The 17561-nt window shown below is 36.3% G+C and overlaps 1 long non-coding RNA gene across 1 annotated transcript in view; it reads right to left on the bottom strand.

The window, feature by feature from the left end:
- Positions 1-7586, bottom strand: part of LOC118160667 — a 32468-nt gene extending 24882 nt beyond the window's left edge. Inside the window, exons 1-2 of the long non-coding RNA XR_004747620.1 lie at positions 7330-7586; positions 4889-4993 (exon numbers count right to left, since the gene is read on the bottom strand). This is a non-coding gene — a long non-coding RNA (uncharacterized LOC118160667). The remainder of the gene's footprint in view (positions 1-4888; positions 4994-7329) is intronic.
- Between the last annotated feature and the right edge of the window lie 9975 nt (positions 7587-17561).

Here is a 17561-nt window from a genome sequence, read left to right on the forward strand (position 1 = left end):
CCTTACACAGGAAAGCAGAAAACAAATAACAATCCACAGAGCAACTGTATATCTGACATCTTGCTGTACCTTCCTCAAAGAGCAGAATTTCTGAAAAATAAGAACAGGGTTATCAGAGGCACCTGTACAAGCTGAATTTCTACCTGTGCATTCCAGCAGGCACAGGCCAGGTTCACAACACCTCTAAGAGTACATAGATCACTCTTGCTAAAATACCACACAGCACAGTCTTAGTGAAGACAACTTCACAATTAAAGTTCATTAGCTTTAATTAGAAGTAAGGACAGAGTAATTTCATCCCTGTTAGGACTTTATACTTCAAAACATGTCAGGATTAGAATTTTCATAGTAGATACTATCTAACATCAGAAAAGCAGGTTAAAGTTACTAGTTTTACAACACCAGGCTGTATCCCAAATCTAACTGGATTCTTTCCTCAGAGCAATATGATTGGTTCCAGACTCTTCAGTAACAAGTTACACTATTTGATGCAGCTGTAATATAAAGAGTCATCCATGTATTTGCATGGTTTTGTTTGTTTTTTGTTTGCTTTTTCTTCCTATTTACTAAGGATATCAGTTATTTGGCAGGGTTCACTTTGGGGTGGAGAAGGCAGCCTGGAGGTATGAGAAGACTTATTAGAATAGTCATCTATGGTACAGGCTGTGGTTTTTAGAGGACAGAGACTCACCATTAAGGATTTCCAAATTTTAAAATTCTTCTGCAGAATTTCTTTTACAGAACCACAAAATAACTCCCTTTCACCTCTCCCATTGCAGATCACAGTTCATTAACCAATTCTTCCCACTTCAGCCTTGTCCCTCCTTCAGCCTTAGGTTTTATTAAATCAGACTTCTTGGTCAAACATTTGATATATTCAGGGTTTTTCCATCTGTCATTCCGCACTTTCATGTTTTCTTTGTTACTGAACATTTGATAGAGATACAGCCTATTGATTATGTGATGTCTGGTAAGTTTTTTTTTTTTTTTTTTTTTAAAAAATCAGTAACATCAGGTTTCCCCAGATTCACGCTAAATTGCAAACAAGTCATTCACTCCCCTTCTTCTTTCTCCCCTCTTCAGTTTTATATTTTCTCTGCACAGAATTTTTGAAATTTGTTGCTAAGTCTTCCAATGGGCTTAAGTTCCTCCTGACTAAACCTTCTCTTAGTGGCTCTGTCTAGTCTGCTTTCATATCTCAGATTTCCAGAGGTCCACAGCTTCAGTTGCATTACTGGAAAGCCAGAAACCACAAACAGCCCCTATAATTATATTACCAAATAGTCAAGCACCTAAAGTGGCACAACTACTGCAGAGAGGACAAGTACTCCATTATATTTCCCAGCTTTCCTCATCTGCTTTGGATTTGTTTCTTCTTTCTCCTTTAGACATTCATTGAATAGTCTCAAAGTGTTAATTTGAAAGGATATTGATTTTTATTTTGTTTATTTTTGAAAATCAAAATACCACTTTAATTAACTTTTCCAAGAGTACATCAGATCAGAGGAGAATGTCTGCATTACATTTTAGAAACTGGGAAACATTTTGCTTTTTATTGTTTGTAAAGCTCAAACTACATACTATTATCAAATTTTGTCCCTGTAACACTAATGTGCGACTATTATACATGTAGATACAGATGCCAATGTAGGTTAATGAGTTTGGTTTATTCTTTGTTTGTTTTTTAAACCAGCACCTCAGATCTATTGACAGTTTGTAGCCAAGAATGGACTAGAGTCCTTTTACAAATTATACGCATGTGTTCACATTAAACTGACAAAAAAAAAAAAAAAAAAAAAAAACTTTTCCAGAATGATCTAGTCTCAATCATTGTAAACTTCAAGTTAAATCTTTTTTATTCTCAAAATGAAATTATCATCTTCTAAGTAAAAGTGTCTCTCTAAACTCACAAATCTGAGAGTGTTTTTTTTGGCCAGGAGGAAAATACACCAAATCATAAAACCTCTGCTAACATGGGTGGTAGCATCAGCCCTGCTCCTGTGAATGCTAGTATTGGTTCTTTCACTCCTCAAACAACATCACTTGCTAAAATATCCTTGGCATCTCTTCACCATTTCATAGAGTAACCCCAAATTTAGATCCTTTGCATTTTAAGTTGCAATAAATTAATGCTACTGTTTTAGGACTGCTGTTTAATTAATCCATTAAGTACATAAACAACCTCCAGTAGCCCAAATACTCCCAAGAAAAATAAAGCTAGACACAGTCAAACCAGAGAGGAGGACAGTGATAGGAGCTGTGATAAGACATGAACAGACATTTCCACCACACCATACTTATTAAATATAAGATTCAAATATATCCACTCACTGATTCCACATTAGAAACTCTTCTGATGGACCCTACCCTGTTTGCAATAAGTTGTAAGTAGAAAAGTTTTCTAAATGCTTTTAAGTACCTGAAGATCTGGTTTATGGAAGTTGAAATCTACACACTACTCTCATAAGTGCGAGGGTAACTGGAGTTCAAGTTAATTTTCAGTCTGAAGATAGAACATCTTCATTAAGAAGTTCTAGTTAAAAAAAAGGTTTATCTGTCTATTAAAAAGGGTCCTCAAACCCCCTGCAGATTCTCCACATGCTAGTAATGTGCAAAAATTTTTACTTGTCACACATCTTTAAAATTTTAATCAAAGCATGTCAATGCTCAGATAATGAGAGGTTTTTTCCCCCCTGTGGTGAAATTGTCACAATGAAAGTTGCAGGGTACCATATATTTTCAGATGAAATGAAAACTGCTTCTCTTAGCTGTTGCATATCACAGTATTTTTTACCCTTAAGCCCAGATATTTGACTAACTGCTTTCTAAAATATGAATGTTAGTAGTTTTCATCCTCAGTCACTTCCATTGCAGCATACAGAATGTTTATCTATAACCATTCTTCTCAATTTCTAATTTCTTTTATCCTAATTCCCGTTTTCCTGCAACATGCCCGAGATTCTGTCAGCACCATGAATCTGAGGCTTATCAAAAAGTATCTAATTAAGATAAATATTCATAGAGGTTACATAACCACGTGCTTCACCTTTCTAAGTAGTGACCTATTCTGGGAAGGAAAAAATAAATAAAAAATAAAAATAAAAGTTTTTCCTCCTTACTCTCTGAATTACTCTTCAGAAGCATGACAGCTGATACAGATTTGGAGAAGGTAACTAAGGCAGGAGAACATGAAAAAGGATAATGTATTTATCATGAAATGTCTTGTTTGGAAATATCCAGAAGGATATTAGCATTTACATGATGACCTCCAGATATCATGGATTAGCCCTATTGACTGATAATCATATAAAGGAATAGTCCCAAAGGAAAATAAATCCATCCTTGCTTTGCATAATCATGCAAACTGCCCACTTATTTGAGTTGTACGGTAAAAAATTATGCAAGTACTCCATTGAATAAATCAAGTTAATTTCATCCATTTTGCAGTCACTTTTCACTGGACTTTCACCTAAAAACTGCTGCTCAGTAAAACACAACCTTACAGATGCCTCTTTTCAGTTTGTATTCAGAAGTACTTTTAAGACGTACCACATTTGACTAAAACTACCCTCAAATTGTGAGAAAAATTTGCAGCTTTCAAACTGAATTTTTCAGAAGTCCCAATCAAATTGCTGAATAACATAGAAAGAAAGACGACTTCAAACAAATACATTAAATCAAAACTGCTATCTTCCATTTTCAACTACCCCACCAACAGAAAGAGCAGTTAAACTGATTGCAAGGTATTTGTTTATACTGAAAATACCCTTTCCTGACCTAGCATTTATGTACATGAAAGAACATTTACTTTCTAATCATGAAACCACTATGACTTTATGTATCAGAATGTGCTACAGGAACAAGAAAGGAAATTACTCTGCAGAGGGAAGCAGAAAGACATGCACCTAACACGCACAACACCAGAGGAAAAAAAAAAAAATCAAAAAGTTTCTCAGAGGACTAACAAAGGATCACCTACTGCACAATCAAAGAACAATATAAGAATTGTGCACCTTGTTCTCCCCTACTGAATACAAAAGAATGTTTCTTTGGATATCTTAAATGAAAAACACAAATGCACTGAGGAGAAATGAAAGCATGGTTAAAAAATTAGCACGCTTCCTGAAGTGGTGACAAACTTATTTAGGAATACTACACCATGCCCTACTTTATCACACTGCTTTTAAGCAATCAGTAAGTTTATTTAAAAAAAAAAAAAAAAAAGAAAAAAAAATATAAACAATTTATCTCCAAAATGTTAAGTGCTTTAGTAAAGGCTTGTTTTATTCTTTGAATCCACTTGAAAGCCACTTAGATTAAATAAATCTGTGTAAAACAAAAGCAAATGACCAATAAAAAGCTTAATTATTCTGCTTTATGTATGTAGTGTGAAAAAGGTGTAGGATAAAATAAATTCCTTATTTCAATGCTTAACTTTATACTAATTGAATGAGGGAAGGTTTGGGTTGAAGGACACGATAGCTGGGCCTAAATCTGGTTTTTAAATGATATCTCTTTCCTTCTGTACACTTCACTTTTTAAAAATTAACAGTATTGTAGTTTTGAACCAAAATGTGTGTGTTTTCATACATCATGAAACACCCTCGCTGTTGCATAGCTCTAAACTCATCTGTTTCTTTGCAAGGATGATACTCTGGACCATACCTAAAAATAGTTCTGAATTCAGAACTTGGGAGACAGGCAGAGACAAGCAGGAAAGCAAACCCAACCCCTACAAACCCACCACCGGCTTTCTGAAGCCTACAAGAAGTTCTCCAATGGCCCACAGGGTTAATATCTGAGAATCACTTCTCATGTCATTCTTGTATTAGGTGTGAATTTAGTATCAAAACTGAAAGAGAGGTGTCTGAATCAATCCAATACACACCACAGACCTGGAGACATTTTGTGAAGTTCCAGTAACCTGCCCCAGGCTTTACTGAACACTTCTTTAACACACACTCCCACTGCTTTTGGGTCACTTGATTTCACCCTGGAAGTATGCTAAAGGTGTGGCATGAATTTACAGCTTGCCTCTGTATTCATTACTCTTCACCTACTGTAAGTACTTCTGTATGAAGTAAGGACATATCTATTACTAAGTCAATGTTAATGGAGAAAAGTCGTCAACAACAATGAAGTAGGTTTCAGGAGCTTTCTAGTTGTGAAACAGAAGCAGTATATTCCAACTGAGAACAGCTGCTGCAAGTTTAATTTGATTAAATTAAACAGTTAAACCATCTGAGGGAAAAAGCAGCTGGTATCATAAAGAGCAGAACAATACTGATAACAGGGAAAAGGAAATGTGCATTTTCATTCTAAGGGGAACTTCCTCACTCTAGGCCTAAAAGTTAGTTTTACAGACATAAACATCTGTTTTAGTGTTTGAATCTTTGGCACTGATAATTTTGAAGAATAATCATACATATGCAATGTACAGTTCTAATACAAGTGTTGATTTTGCCTGTTAAATTATCCAACACTCCATGTTCTATCAGGTGTTGCCTGTATTTTGTGATAAGGCTGCTATAGATAAGGTTCCGTCCAATATTTAACACATTTACAAATAAGATTAATAGATTAACAGACAGCTAAACAAGATTAGCACACATCCCCAAGGACAATAAGGATTTTAGGAGAAGTCTGAATGAATATCTTTGGTCTTGCCTGAACTCCAGGGAGGAGGAACCTACATGCTCATGCCATCATCCAAAAAATGGTGGATCTAGGCAGTCCATGACACCTGCTGCCCAGGTCTCATGCATTTGCTCTTAAACAAGCCTCCAATTTCATAGACCAGCAGTAACCAAAACCCTCTTCAAGCTTAAAAGATTGTACATGCCCTATTAGCTTGGGGAACAATACCCTTACTGTGCTCCAAGAATATACATATGGGATGAAGTCATGAGTACGCTATAAATTCAACCTCCAGGTTTTATTTTATTTTTTATATTACTCTATTACTCTACATTACTCTATTTTATTTTTTACATTACTCTTACATTACTTTGCAAGAATGTTTCTGTATTGATAAAGCTTGACTTCGCAGTAATGCCATTTGGTGTTCACAACACTTAAAAATTAAGATTAAATGAATCAACTGCAAAATATTATCAAGTGCAATAGCTTAAGATATTAAAACAACTAAAGAAGGAGTCTACCAATAGTGACATTTATAGCCTCTTGCCATTCATGGCAAGATTTATAGACAAAAACAAGTGAGATAGCTCACATCAAAAAACAAACAAACAAAATACTCTACACACACACAAACAGATTTATACCATGGATGGTTCTGTGCTGTTTGTGTCATTCCCTCCACCCCCCACCCCCCCCAATCAAACTCTGAGTTTTTCTTTTGACTGCAGGGTACCTGAATTAAATACTAGAAACATCTTATCCTTTTTATGTACCTTCCCATAAACAAAGCTTTGTTATAGCCACTATTAATTGTCTGACACATGCTATGCAATTTGCTATGCGTATGTTACAACAAAACCTCATTATAACAAACAAACTACAAGATACATTCCCAGCAGTATCCCATACTGAATCTACTCACTCCTAGCTCATACCCGACTCTTACTTTTTGACTGCCTTTCAGAATAAGCATGGACTACATGTAAAAAAATTCATATTCACAAATACAATTTATGAGACGTGTCATCTGTCAGTTTGCCTTCAGTAGCCAACATCTCACATACTCTAAGTTAAATTATGTTCAATCACGTTAGACAAGGGAACATATCTAACTCAAATACTTACACTTAACGGATAATTGAGAACTGATCCACTAAATGAGCACTTCTAATTACACAGTTGCTAGGTGGGGGAGGGAGTTTCTTATCTCCACAGCTCTAATTTCCTGTATGCCACACATTGTCCTTCATGAATTGAATTGATGAATATACATAATTATAAAATTCTTCTTGCAAATTAATATCGTTAGGCCTGAAAATCCAGTAATCAGACCATAATATCTGGCAATCTGGCATTATAGGAGCATTTATAGCAGCTAAAAAGTAGTAAAAGATAGCGATGCAAGTTTGCAACTGTGCCTTTTTTTTTCCCCTTTTTCTTACTTTTTTTTTTTTAATGTAATCAGAACTATTCTCCTATTCCAAGGGGTGAAAAATGCCATCTAAAATTTACAAGCATTTGTAATAATAATTATTTTTACATTCTGTTACCCTACTACACCTGGGGGGGAGGAGGAATAAAAGAAGCAAAGTTAAGCCTTCCCACATTGTATTTCAGATCAGAACTGCAACATCCATAGAGGAAAAGGAAGGTACACCAGCTATTGCCGCGACAGAGAACAGACAGTACCTTCCAGTCAGTAGCTGCCCAGGTTGATGTCTCCATAGAGGCCAATGACCAAGATGGCTAGCATGGCCACCGGGAAACAGCCTCACTGGCAGGGCCAGCCCTACCATCCCCAAGCAGGAGGAGGGAGCAGGTCCAGCAGCGGCAGCCAGGTCTGGCCAGCAGTTCAGGCATCAACAGGGAGGCCCTTGGTGACAAGGTGAGCCTGAGGCACACAGCCCAACCAGGAACTTGGCCCATGTTTTGGTGAAGCAGGTGAGACCAGAGGAGATTCCTCAAAAGGCAGTGCAAAGGCTCCTCCCCACTCGCTCTCCCACACCTGGATCTGACCTGCAGACCCACACCTGCACTGCATCAGAGCTCCTACAATCCTGCCTCCCAATATGTTTTAGTGCTAGCAGGAAGGGAATGAGTACAGCTTAGTTCGCTTCTCCATATGAGAGCATGAAAAATTAAGAAGTGTTAAAATCCAAACACTGTGCGTGGCACATGGAGGTTTTGGTAAAGTACTCTCTAGTTTATACAAGAAAACAAGCAGACATAACAGGGTCTGCAATAGTTTTTACTTTTTTTTTTTTTTTCACAAATATATTTTGCCCACTTTTTAAAAGACATCAAATTGAAAATACAAAAATTGTGTTTTGTATTGGTATGGATTCAGATGTTTTTAAATTACTTCCTGTCTTCAATTTTTCTCAGATATTCTGAAATGTCGCATCACACTGACGGGCAGAGTACAGAAATCATGCATATCAAAAAGGTGGGAACCAGCATACACTAAACACAAAATGGAACATGGATGATACCAGAAACTCTTCTCATTTTCCATTTTAAAGGGGAGAAAACATTTTCCAATGTAGGCACCTGATGCTCAAAATTTCGCTCTTCAGTGAAAAAGAAGGCAAGTCACGGTATCCCCTTTTCTCTGGAGTTATCTGACTTGCAGAATTAATCCTCGTATTTGACCCATGATCACATTTTGAATCTAAAAACACCTTATCTAGACCACCAAAATATATACATTTTTTTTTTTTTGGCATATATTTTTCAGGGGAAGCTGCTTTACTTCATTGAGGTAATGCATTACTGAATTATAAACTCTATGTAGCTGTCACTCTTTGCCAAACGTTCAGAAACATAAATGAACTCTGACAAGCCATTTATCTGGTAATTCAGTGTCAAAGTGTAATAATATCACTGGGCTTTGTGCATTATCAGTGTTAAAGCAGAACTGGAGTTAAAATGCAAATTGAAAGCACCTTTTGTATATTGGAATAGAAATTCCTATAGCTGGCTCCTACCCTGTTAATCTTTTAGGTTCCCAATTAGGTAAGAATAAAACTGTGTGGATAAAACTGAATGTTACATTCATTAAAATTGGAATTAAATTCTTAGCAAATTCAGTGACACCTATGGTGACTGCACTGGCTTTAGGTCTCTAAAAAGCATTATCTGAAGTTTGACACACTGACTCAAATTCCCAGTAAGCATATATTCACATCACAAGAGCAGACAGTGCAACAGAAGAAAGTACAGTATGTAGCAGAATAGAAATTCCAGGCACAACCATTAAGTTTTCTAATTTTACTAAGTTAAGGCCACCCCATGAGAACTGTCACAATCCTTTCCTCACTCAGTCCTTTCTCAGACACTTGTTCACGAGACACATTGTCAGTTGTGGGAAGATAATGGTTTCTCTTCTCAATGTTTTTTCAAAGAGTTTGCTTTTTAATTTAGATCTTGCTGTTATAACTAAACCTTAGAAGGTGGATTTTTTGTTTTCCTGGATTGAAAATGATTGGCAAGGACTTTTCATTTCCTTCTCTCCCAAATGGGTTATAAATTTGAAGAACACAATCAACTCTTCCTTATTTTCCTCTCCTATCTTGTCTCTTACTAATTGATCCAGGTCAATTTGATCCAAAGAGACCAAGCAAAAGCTTACTTTGATCACTGTGGCATAGTTTAATACAATGGGTTAGTACCACTGCAACTGGTCATTTAGTAACAAGTATTTGCAAACAAATTATAGTAAATATTGCAAAACATTACAATTAGTCTCTCTCTCTTGAACAACTTGGACTCCCAGTTTTACAATACAAGGTCAGGGTTTTCAAAACTGTTTGTTTCCTTGTATGTTTAAGTCAGGACAGAGATAAGCATCAATGAAAAGGGCCATCAATATGCTGGAAAAGGGCCAGCACTAAATTTAACTGGGTCTAAGCTAGACAGGCTAAACCTTAAACAACAGGGAAAAAAAAATAAAAAAAAAATACAGTGATATGATGTATTTTTTTTGTTTTTAGTTTTTCTGTAAGTACCACGTTGAGCAAGAGGTCATGTAAGAGAGCAACAGTCTTACTCAGGGGAAGCATGAGCTAGAAAGAATTAGAAAAGGAACTATAAACTACCAGATTTATACACTACAGATAAGTCATCTAGCCTGCAGACAGGCTCTCCTTGACCTGTCCCAACTGCTCTGTTATGTATTAGACTTAGATATTAAAACAATCAAGATTTATACTTTTTTTTTTTTTAATCATACAAAACAATTCTGCATGTTAAATCTTGCAATTGATGTTAATGTCAACAGCTGATAGAGGATTATCTTGAGAAAGTAGGGAGAATCTCACAGAAAGAGAGCATGAAAACAAATTAGAATGGTTTATTTTAGAAGTAACCAAACAGGTATCTTATATGAAATGACATGTATAGACGATGTAAACCAAAGGAGTTGTTTCTCTTATATCTTGACACCAGAAACATCTGCCTCTATCCTGATGACATCCCAAAACTGATACAGCAAGCCCAAGTGTAAAATGAAAGGCAGTACTAGGGAGCAACAAGGGCCAGGTGGTGCAGTGACAGTTAGTGGTGTCAGCCATGGCCCTGTGACATGGCAGGTCTGAAGTCCACCGGGGCCTCAGATGAGCAGGGCAGAGTGCAGACTAATGGAGTGCAATGTCAAGCACAGGCACAGCTGCAAAGCAGCTCTGGCAGACTCCTAAAATGAGAGCCCAACTTTGGATTCATCTCCTCAGTAAGTTTCAATAGCAATCACTTAAAGCACTTCACCAGCCCCCAGTACTTAATCACATTCTTACAGTGTCAATGGAAACAATCTTTTTTTCCCCCCAACTTCCTAGCAGCTCCACTCTCACTCCAGTTGCGTTCATCTTTACATGCAGCCAGAGCTACATGAAGTACCAAAAGAGAATATTCAATGATGCTCATCAGCCTGGCCATGAACCTGCTTTCTTCCCTGCACAAAAGAAACATGTTCAACACCCCCTAGGATTGTATCTAACTTTATCATCACCACATCATATGTAGCAGTTAGACATCAACTCATATTCCCAAGTCTTTTTCTTCTGTTACTTCCAGCTGAAGAATTTCATGATTATTAATTGCATGACCATTAACAATGTACTGTTCAATTATATCCTTTTTTTCTTTTTACTCTGATCTTACTATCAGTTCCTTTCTGTACTTTATTTTGTTCCCTTTCCAGTTTCAAAATGCCTTCTAACTGCATGCCACAGTTTAGAAACTCCCCAGTACCCCGCAGTAAGTCTCACGTGAACCTTGTCTTTCTCAAATCTTTAAGTTAAAGTATCGGGTTCTATTGTAGTAAATTATTTTAAATCACTGCACTGACTAAAACTTAAATGCTGATTAAGTGCTGTTGAAAATCATACAATCTAATCTTATTATTTACAATAAGAGTATATAATAAATCCCTAATTACTGTTACATTAAAGTTGTGTAAAATTTATTCCAATTCAGTCACCACACACTTTTTTTTTTGTGCCAAAGTCCTAAATGCAAACATTAAACAGTTTTCATCCAATCCTAATTTATCATTTTACATAAGGCAGTGATGACATTCCTTTAGCCAGTTCTTTACTGTCTCTAATCAATATCAACCACCAATTTCTTCAGAGCTCAGCTAATTACCATCTATGCAGTACTTAGCTCCAGGCAGTCTCAGATCCCTGAGATTTTCCATGTCTCAGAAAGATTGCTTATCAAAGACAGTTTTCAGGCTCATCTACAAAGATTTATGTTTAATAAACTCAGACTGTTTTTTATAAGCTTTTCTGTCTCCTCCTAAAAAAAAAAAAAAAAAGGCAAGAAAAGGCGAAAAGGCTTCTCTCTCTCTTTTTTTTTTTTTTTTTCAGGGGCAGTTCAGGCTGGATATCAGGAAAAGGTTCTTCACAGGGAGGGTGGTCGGGCACTGGAACAGGTTCCTCAGGGCAGTGGTCATGGCACCAAGCCTGCTGGAGGTCAAGAAGTGTTTTGACAATGCTCAGACATGTGATCTCTTTTTTTTTTTTTTTTTTTGGGGGGGGGGGGGGTCCTTTGGGAATCCAGAAGTTGGACTCAATGATCCTTAAAGGTCCCTTCCAACCTGTTCTATATTCTATATTCCTTATTCAATATTCCAATATATTCTATGGTTCTACGATATTATGACTTGCTACAGTTGACTAATGGCTATAATCATCCAAGGCAATTTCCCAGACACATTTAAAATAAACAAAACAAACAAACAAATACAGCCTTTACATTTTCTGCTCTTCAGTTTTTTAAAAAAATACTAAAAACAATCACACACACACAAAAAGTTGAAAGTACACTAAATACTCACTTTACTTATTTAATGACCCAGAACTGTCCACAACCTAAATAGGAAAACCTATCCTCCCACAAGATTTCTATTATGTTTCACCATTGCACCTGCCTTACAGTAAGAGACATTAAGGACTAAATGTTATGTGAAGAGCAATAAGGTTGCATCATGTGTTATTTAAGTTATATCAGGAGAAGTGAGCCATACGTATGATGCAAAACAATGAAGCAACAACTGGTCCACGTAATCACTTGGAAAGCATCCGTTCCCTGCTGCTTGCTCTTGGTCTCGGCCATCATATCATGGCAACTAAAAATTTCAGCCTTAGAAAATATTAGCAAGAAATGAAGATAAGCCTCAAATATGTTTTCAGCAAATACACATACATAGGTTACTATATTGGTTTTGGCTGGGATAGGGCTAACTGTCTTCATAGTATCCCTTAGGGGTCTATGTTCTGGATTTGTAACTAAAACAGTGTTGATAACACACCAATGTTTCAGTTGTTGCTGAGCAGTACTTGCACAGCCATGTAAAATTCACATAAAAATTGGTGTGTGTGTGTGCGTGGCTTTCACTCAGAGGCAGTTCCTTTTGGAAATCCATTGTGTCTTGATCTGGTGTTACATTAGAGGCCTATTATATTACCTTCTAACCACCTGATTGGTATTAGATATTTAGTAAGTGTCTTTATCACAGAGACACTAAAAATGCTCCACTAGAAATGAAGGGTTGGAAGCAGACAAACCACACAGGGGAAAAAAGTAAAAAAGAATAAAAACTAAGGAAGAAAAGCAAAGAAGAGATTTTGAGAATAAGAGACTCAGAAAAACAATTTTGAGAGGGAAAAAAAGGTAATGTTAACAAGAACACAATTAGGTACAGACACAGGCTCCAGAAAAGAGGAAAGAATGAAAATGCATTTTTTATCTAGAAATCAGAAAGTGATCTTCAATGGTCATATTAGAACAGATGTATCAGAATTATACACAGAACAAGAAATATATGCTTCTCTTTCAGAAATTAAAGGGATATTAATCTTTAAACCACTAAAGAACTGAACAACTATAGAACACTTAAGAAAGAAGCAAGCTGCCAAGTGAGGTTGTCCATCAACAATAATTAAATTATTTCTGGAATACAGATGGCTAAAACAAACACGCGCGCACACAAAAAAACAGAGACCACCCTTATATTCATATAATTCTCTAGGTGTATCATTTAATCATTGAAACACGATATTGAATCGTGTAGAGAGATTCTCAGAACCTAATCACATGTTCTGGTATTTAGGTACTTCACTGAAGAATATATTAACAGAATCTGCATTTAACTGGTAGTAAAATAAGAATGTATGTACCTAGAAATAGTTGTTCAGGTTGATATGACTTTTTCAAACACCACAAAGAGTTCTTCAAGTTCTTTCTAAAACCACACATATATTCAATTCAGTATTCCTTTCAAAAAAAATTTAATTTTTCTGTATTCAGAGACCACTTTTTCTCCAGTTAAAAACAGTTTTTATAAAATGTTGAAAGATGAGACAGACTCCTCATTTATAGTTGGAATGCGATAACAACTTCAAACTGTTTACCAAAAGATCACCTTCTATTTATCAAAAGATCACCAAAAGACCACTATCTTGTGGATGTATTATATTCAGGGAGAAAAAACAAAACAAACAAACAACAAAAAAAAGCACTAAAAAAGGAACTCTAGTGAAGGGTTTGTTGCATGGTTTCATCTTTACAGCCTCTGGCACAAGGACCTCACCTAGCAAATTTCACTGGAAGCCACACAGATTCCATTTTCCATTGAAAATTTCACCTGTGTAATGGGGAGCCCCACTAGTGCACACAGCAATTCTTTGCAACATTTTAATTTACTGTAACAAAATACATCTCTAGACTCACCTACTGTCCCTGTTCTTTCTGTTATTCATGGGAATGATGTCTGGTTGTACTATCAAAGCTCAAGGGTCCATTATACTACACATCATACAGATTATACATCATACAGTCTCTGCCCCAAAGAACACAAAAATTGCTCCACAGTTGAAAAGCAGAACCAGTGAGGTAACACCTCTATTAGTATTCATACTTCAGTGTTCAAATCAACATTAAGTCCTGCAATGAGTGTGTTGCACGTGCTGGGAACTGCTCCCAGGACGTATCATAAAATACATATTTGAGACCCTCAGCACTGAGATTTGTTTATTTCCTGGGCAGCACAAGGCACCAAAAAAACAGCTGAAAAGACAGGTTTTAATTTTCAAACATGTGAATTCCTTAAGCAATGAAAGCACAGAGTATGTTATTTAGAGAAAGCATACCTGAAGGGCACACCTTGTTGTTTATGCCATCATTCTACTACCAAGAAAAAGGACAGAAATCCCCCCAATTAAGAAAAATTATTGCAGCTTTGTTTCCAGTGGATTAAATAGCATATGTATTTTGTCCCACTCCAGCATTACCTTCACAGAAATCTTTAGAGTATAGCATAAAACTGTCCCTTTGGGTTTACGTTAAAACTGATAGTGCAAAGAAGAAGCTTCTATTGTTCACCTTTTCATAAAATATTTTACGGGGGGAAAGAGCCTGAAGTGTATTTAATGCAGTGCCTAAATAAAAAATAAATAATAGTAATACAATCATGCTAAATAAAGAGCTAACTTATCCGTAAACAGAAGGGTCAGTGACCTAGCAACAGGAAATAGCCTAAATTTACAGAAGTTAGACTATAAACCTTGTCATCCATAGTTTTTCCTAGGTAGGGTACTGAATACTTTATTGAAATATTTACACGTGAATACTGCTCTTAATAATGTCCTTCACTAACACTAAAAAGAGGCAAAAGTGGCTTTCATTATCTCTCTCTTACAAGGCAGAAAGTGTTAATATAATTCCATAAGCAAAGAACTGATTTAGGACTAGAAGCAATAACTTTGCATTTCCTAAAAATATTAGTTTTCATTTATCTTTACACCAAAAACAGACGTAACATCTCTTACCATGACAGATATTCCTCTTCAACAACAACATCACCATCCACCAAGCCAAGTGGAAAGAAAACAATGGCCATTCCTCCTAGCAGCACCTCACCTGTATAAGAGGTGGGTGGACTATATGTAACTGGTGAGGAAGGCTGCAGGGCTCTCCGAAATGGGACATCAAGAGGAAGGTCAGATAATGAATGGATTCCTATGGCACAGCAATGTCTCCTGTGTCTTGGAGTGCGGCCGATGAACAAACCAATGGGCCACATTAGCTCTGCTTAGTATACAGATGGTTTTAGGCTTAAAGTTGTACCTATATTCTCCCCAAATTCAGGTAATTCAGATATTAACAGAAATGCAAGATGATGTCAAATCTCCATCTTTTTACCTTTCTGAATCTTCACTGAGTTTTCAGCTTCCTCTCAGAATAAATTGAAATGAACGGGAAAGCTTCTCTGATTAAAATCATCCATTTCTGTAAAAAAAATAAAAAAATAAAAAAAATGGTTCCTAGATCAGACAAAATTTCATACACTACACAGACTTTTTTTTTTTTTTTCCTTCTAAGTATGTATTTCATCCCAAGAGGACAGAGATGTGTGGTGGGCTTTACTAACAGCAACAATATTGTAATATTTCAGGACACATGGCAAAAAGTGTTGATGATCATTCCACAATAGACAAAAAACATGGATAAGTTGTGGAATGCTTCCTGGACACATCAATAGTACAGCTCTGTGTGGCTGGTTGTTTATAATACAGGAGACAAAAAGGAACTTTTATTTATTTCCTCATGGAATTTTGCCTCTAGCTCTAGCCTGTTTGTTTTAAAGGCCCATGCTGACTTCCCGAGATCCTTTTCTTCAGCTCATGTATTCCACAGTAGTATCCTCAAACCGATGATAAATTTGCTCTTGAAATAAATGTTTTCAAGTTTCCTGTTAGGGATACTGGCTTTTTTTATTATTTACTACCATCTCAAGAAATTTTATTCCATCCTCCCAAAAGACAGCATTTTTCTGAACTTTCCTGAAAGGTATTTTCCTCATAGTTTGAAAATACTGCACCCTGGAGGAATAAAAATTCTCCTCCAAGTAGTATTTTTTTCTAGTTTTTCTAAACTTGCCTTTCTGAAGCTTTACACATATCCATCCAGCACTTGAAGCATACACTGCGAGTTCTCAGTCCAAGATGCTAGCTGATACAAGTGACATGCCTGACTGTTGCTTCAGAAACAGAGAGAGTGAAAAATTACAAGCCATATTCATTTTGAACATATTTTATAAGAGTTAATACTGCTGAAAAACAATTTTGAATTCTATGGTCATACTGGGTCCAGTTCAGTGGCAGTCCTTCCTTTCTTATTTCTGTTTTCCTCTTGGAAGTACACCCACATACATCCTACTGCATGGGAGGGAAAGTTAACTAGAAAGTTACTAGTTAATTTTATCTCCTAAAGCAGTATGAAATAAGGAGAGTGGGACCCAGTATCGATTAACAACAAATTGCTAGCCTGTATGTTATATACATCTGGTTTTACTTCAAGATTAAAAAAAAATAGGAAGAACAGTGAGGAGGGAAAGAAAAAAAAAAAAAGCCATATTTGTAGTCTTACAACTTTGTGAAGTACCACTTTGTGTGTGTGTACATAAATACGTGTATGTGCATATATCTATGTGTAAGTATGTACATACATGTTTATGTCAATACACATATAAAACAACAAAGAACAGACATCTCTTCTGCAAAATGTGTACTGACCAGGGACACAAGAAAAGCCATTTTCTTGCAGCTGTACTGGTTGAACGAGTTTGTGCAACTGAATATTGTTAAATACTGTTTACTGATCAGAAGAGAATTAATTTTAAGCTGAACATGTACATGTCCTGCCAACATTTCAAATGAGGGTTTTGATAGAAAATTTATATTTTCCTTTTAAATAAAAGGTGTGTAATTGTGCAACATTTACTTTAAATTACATTTTACAGTCCTGAGGAATGAAACAAGTGTGTTCAAATCAGTCACTACAGTCCCTGAAGAATAGGATGTGTTTCAAGGCAAAGGAGATTTCATGGGCAATGCCCTGCCTAAAGCACTGCTCAGGGCTGGCGATTTTATACAGCACAACAGGTCTGGCATGAGGTCTAATACATGGGCTGCAGATTGTGACAGTAAGGTGTTGGCAAAGAGAGGTACAAGTCTCCATATCTAGGTGGCTAGTAAGAAAAACCTTCATGTATACATACCAAGCCCTCGTCAATTTATCACCCAAGATAAGCCCCAAGACATGCAGAAAAGACAAGGAAGGACATGTAAAAGATATCCAATATAAAACAAAAAGACATGAAAAAGCACTGGGTGGAGCCAATGCTCACAAGCACTCTGGAGACACAATGGAAGATAAAAGGTAGGTAGAGATAAATCTCTAAATTATCCCAGAAAGTTTTAATTCAATCAGTTTATATAATTAATGCAATTTTAAAATTAGAGAGAGAACATTCTGACATTTAAATGTGAAGACACGAACTATCTTCAAGTAAATCTCTGTGTTATTCTAAAGGTATGTTCAGTAGATAAACTGGAAAACATTTCAGCCAGCTAACAACA

The sequence above is a fragment of the Oxyura jamaicensis genome, chromosome 1, assembly GCF_011077185.1.
Source record: "Oxyura jamaicensis isolate SHBP4307 breed ruddy duck chromosome 1, BPBGC_Ojam_1.0, whole genome shotgun sequence".
Lineage (NCBI taxonomy): Eukaryota > Metazoa > Chordata > Aves > Anseriformes > Anatidae > Oxyura > Oxyura jamaicensis.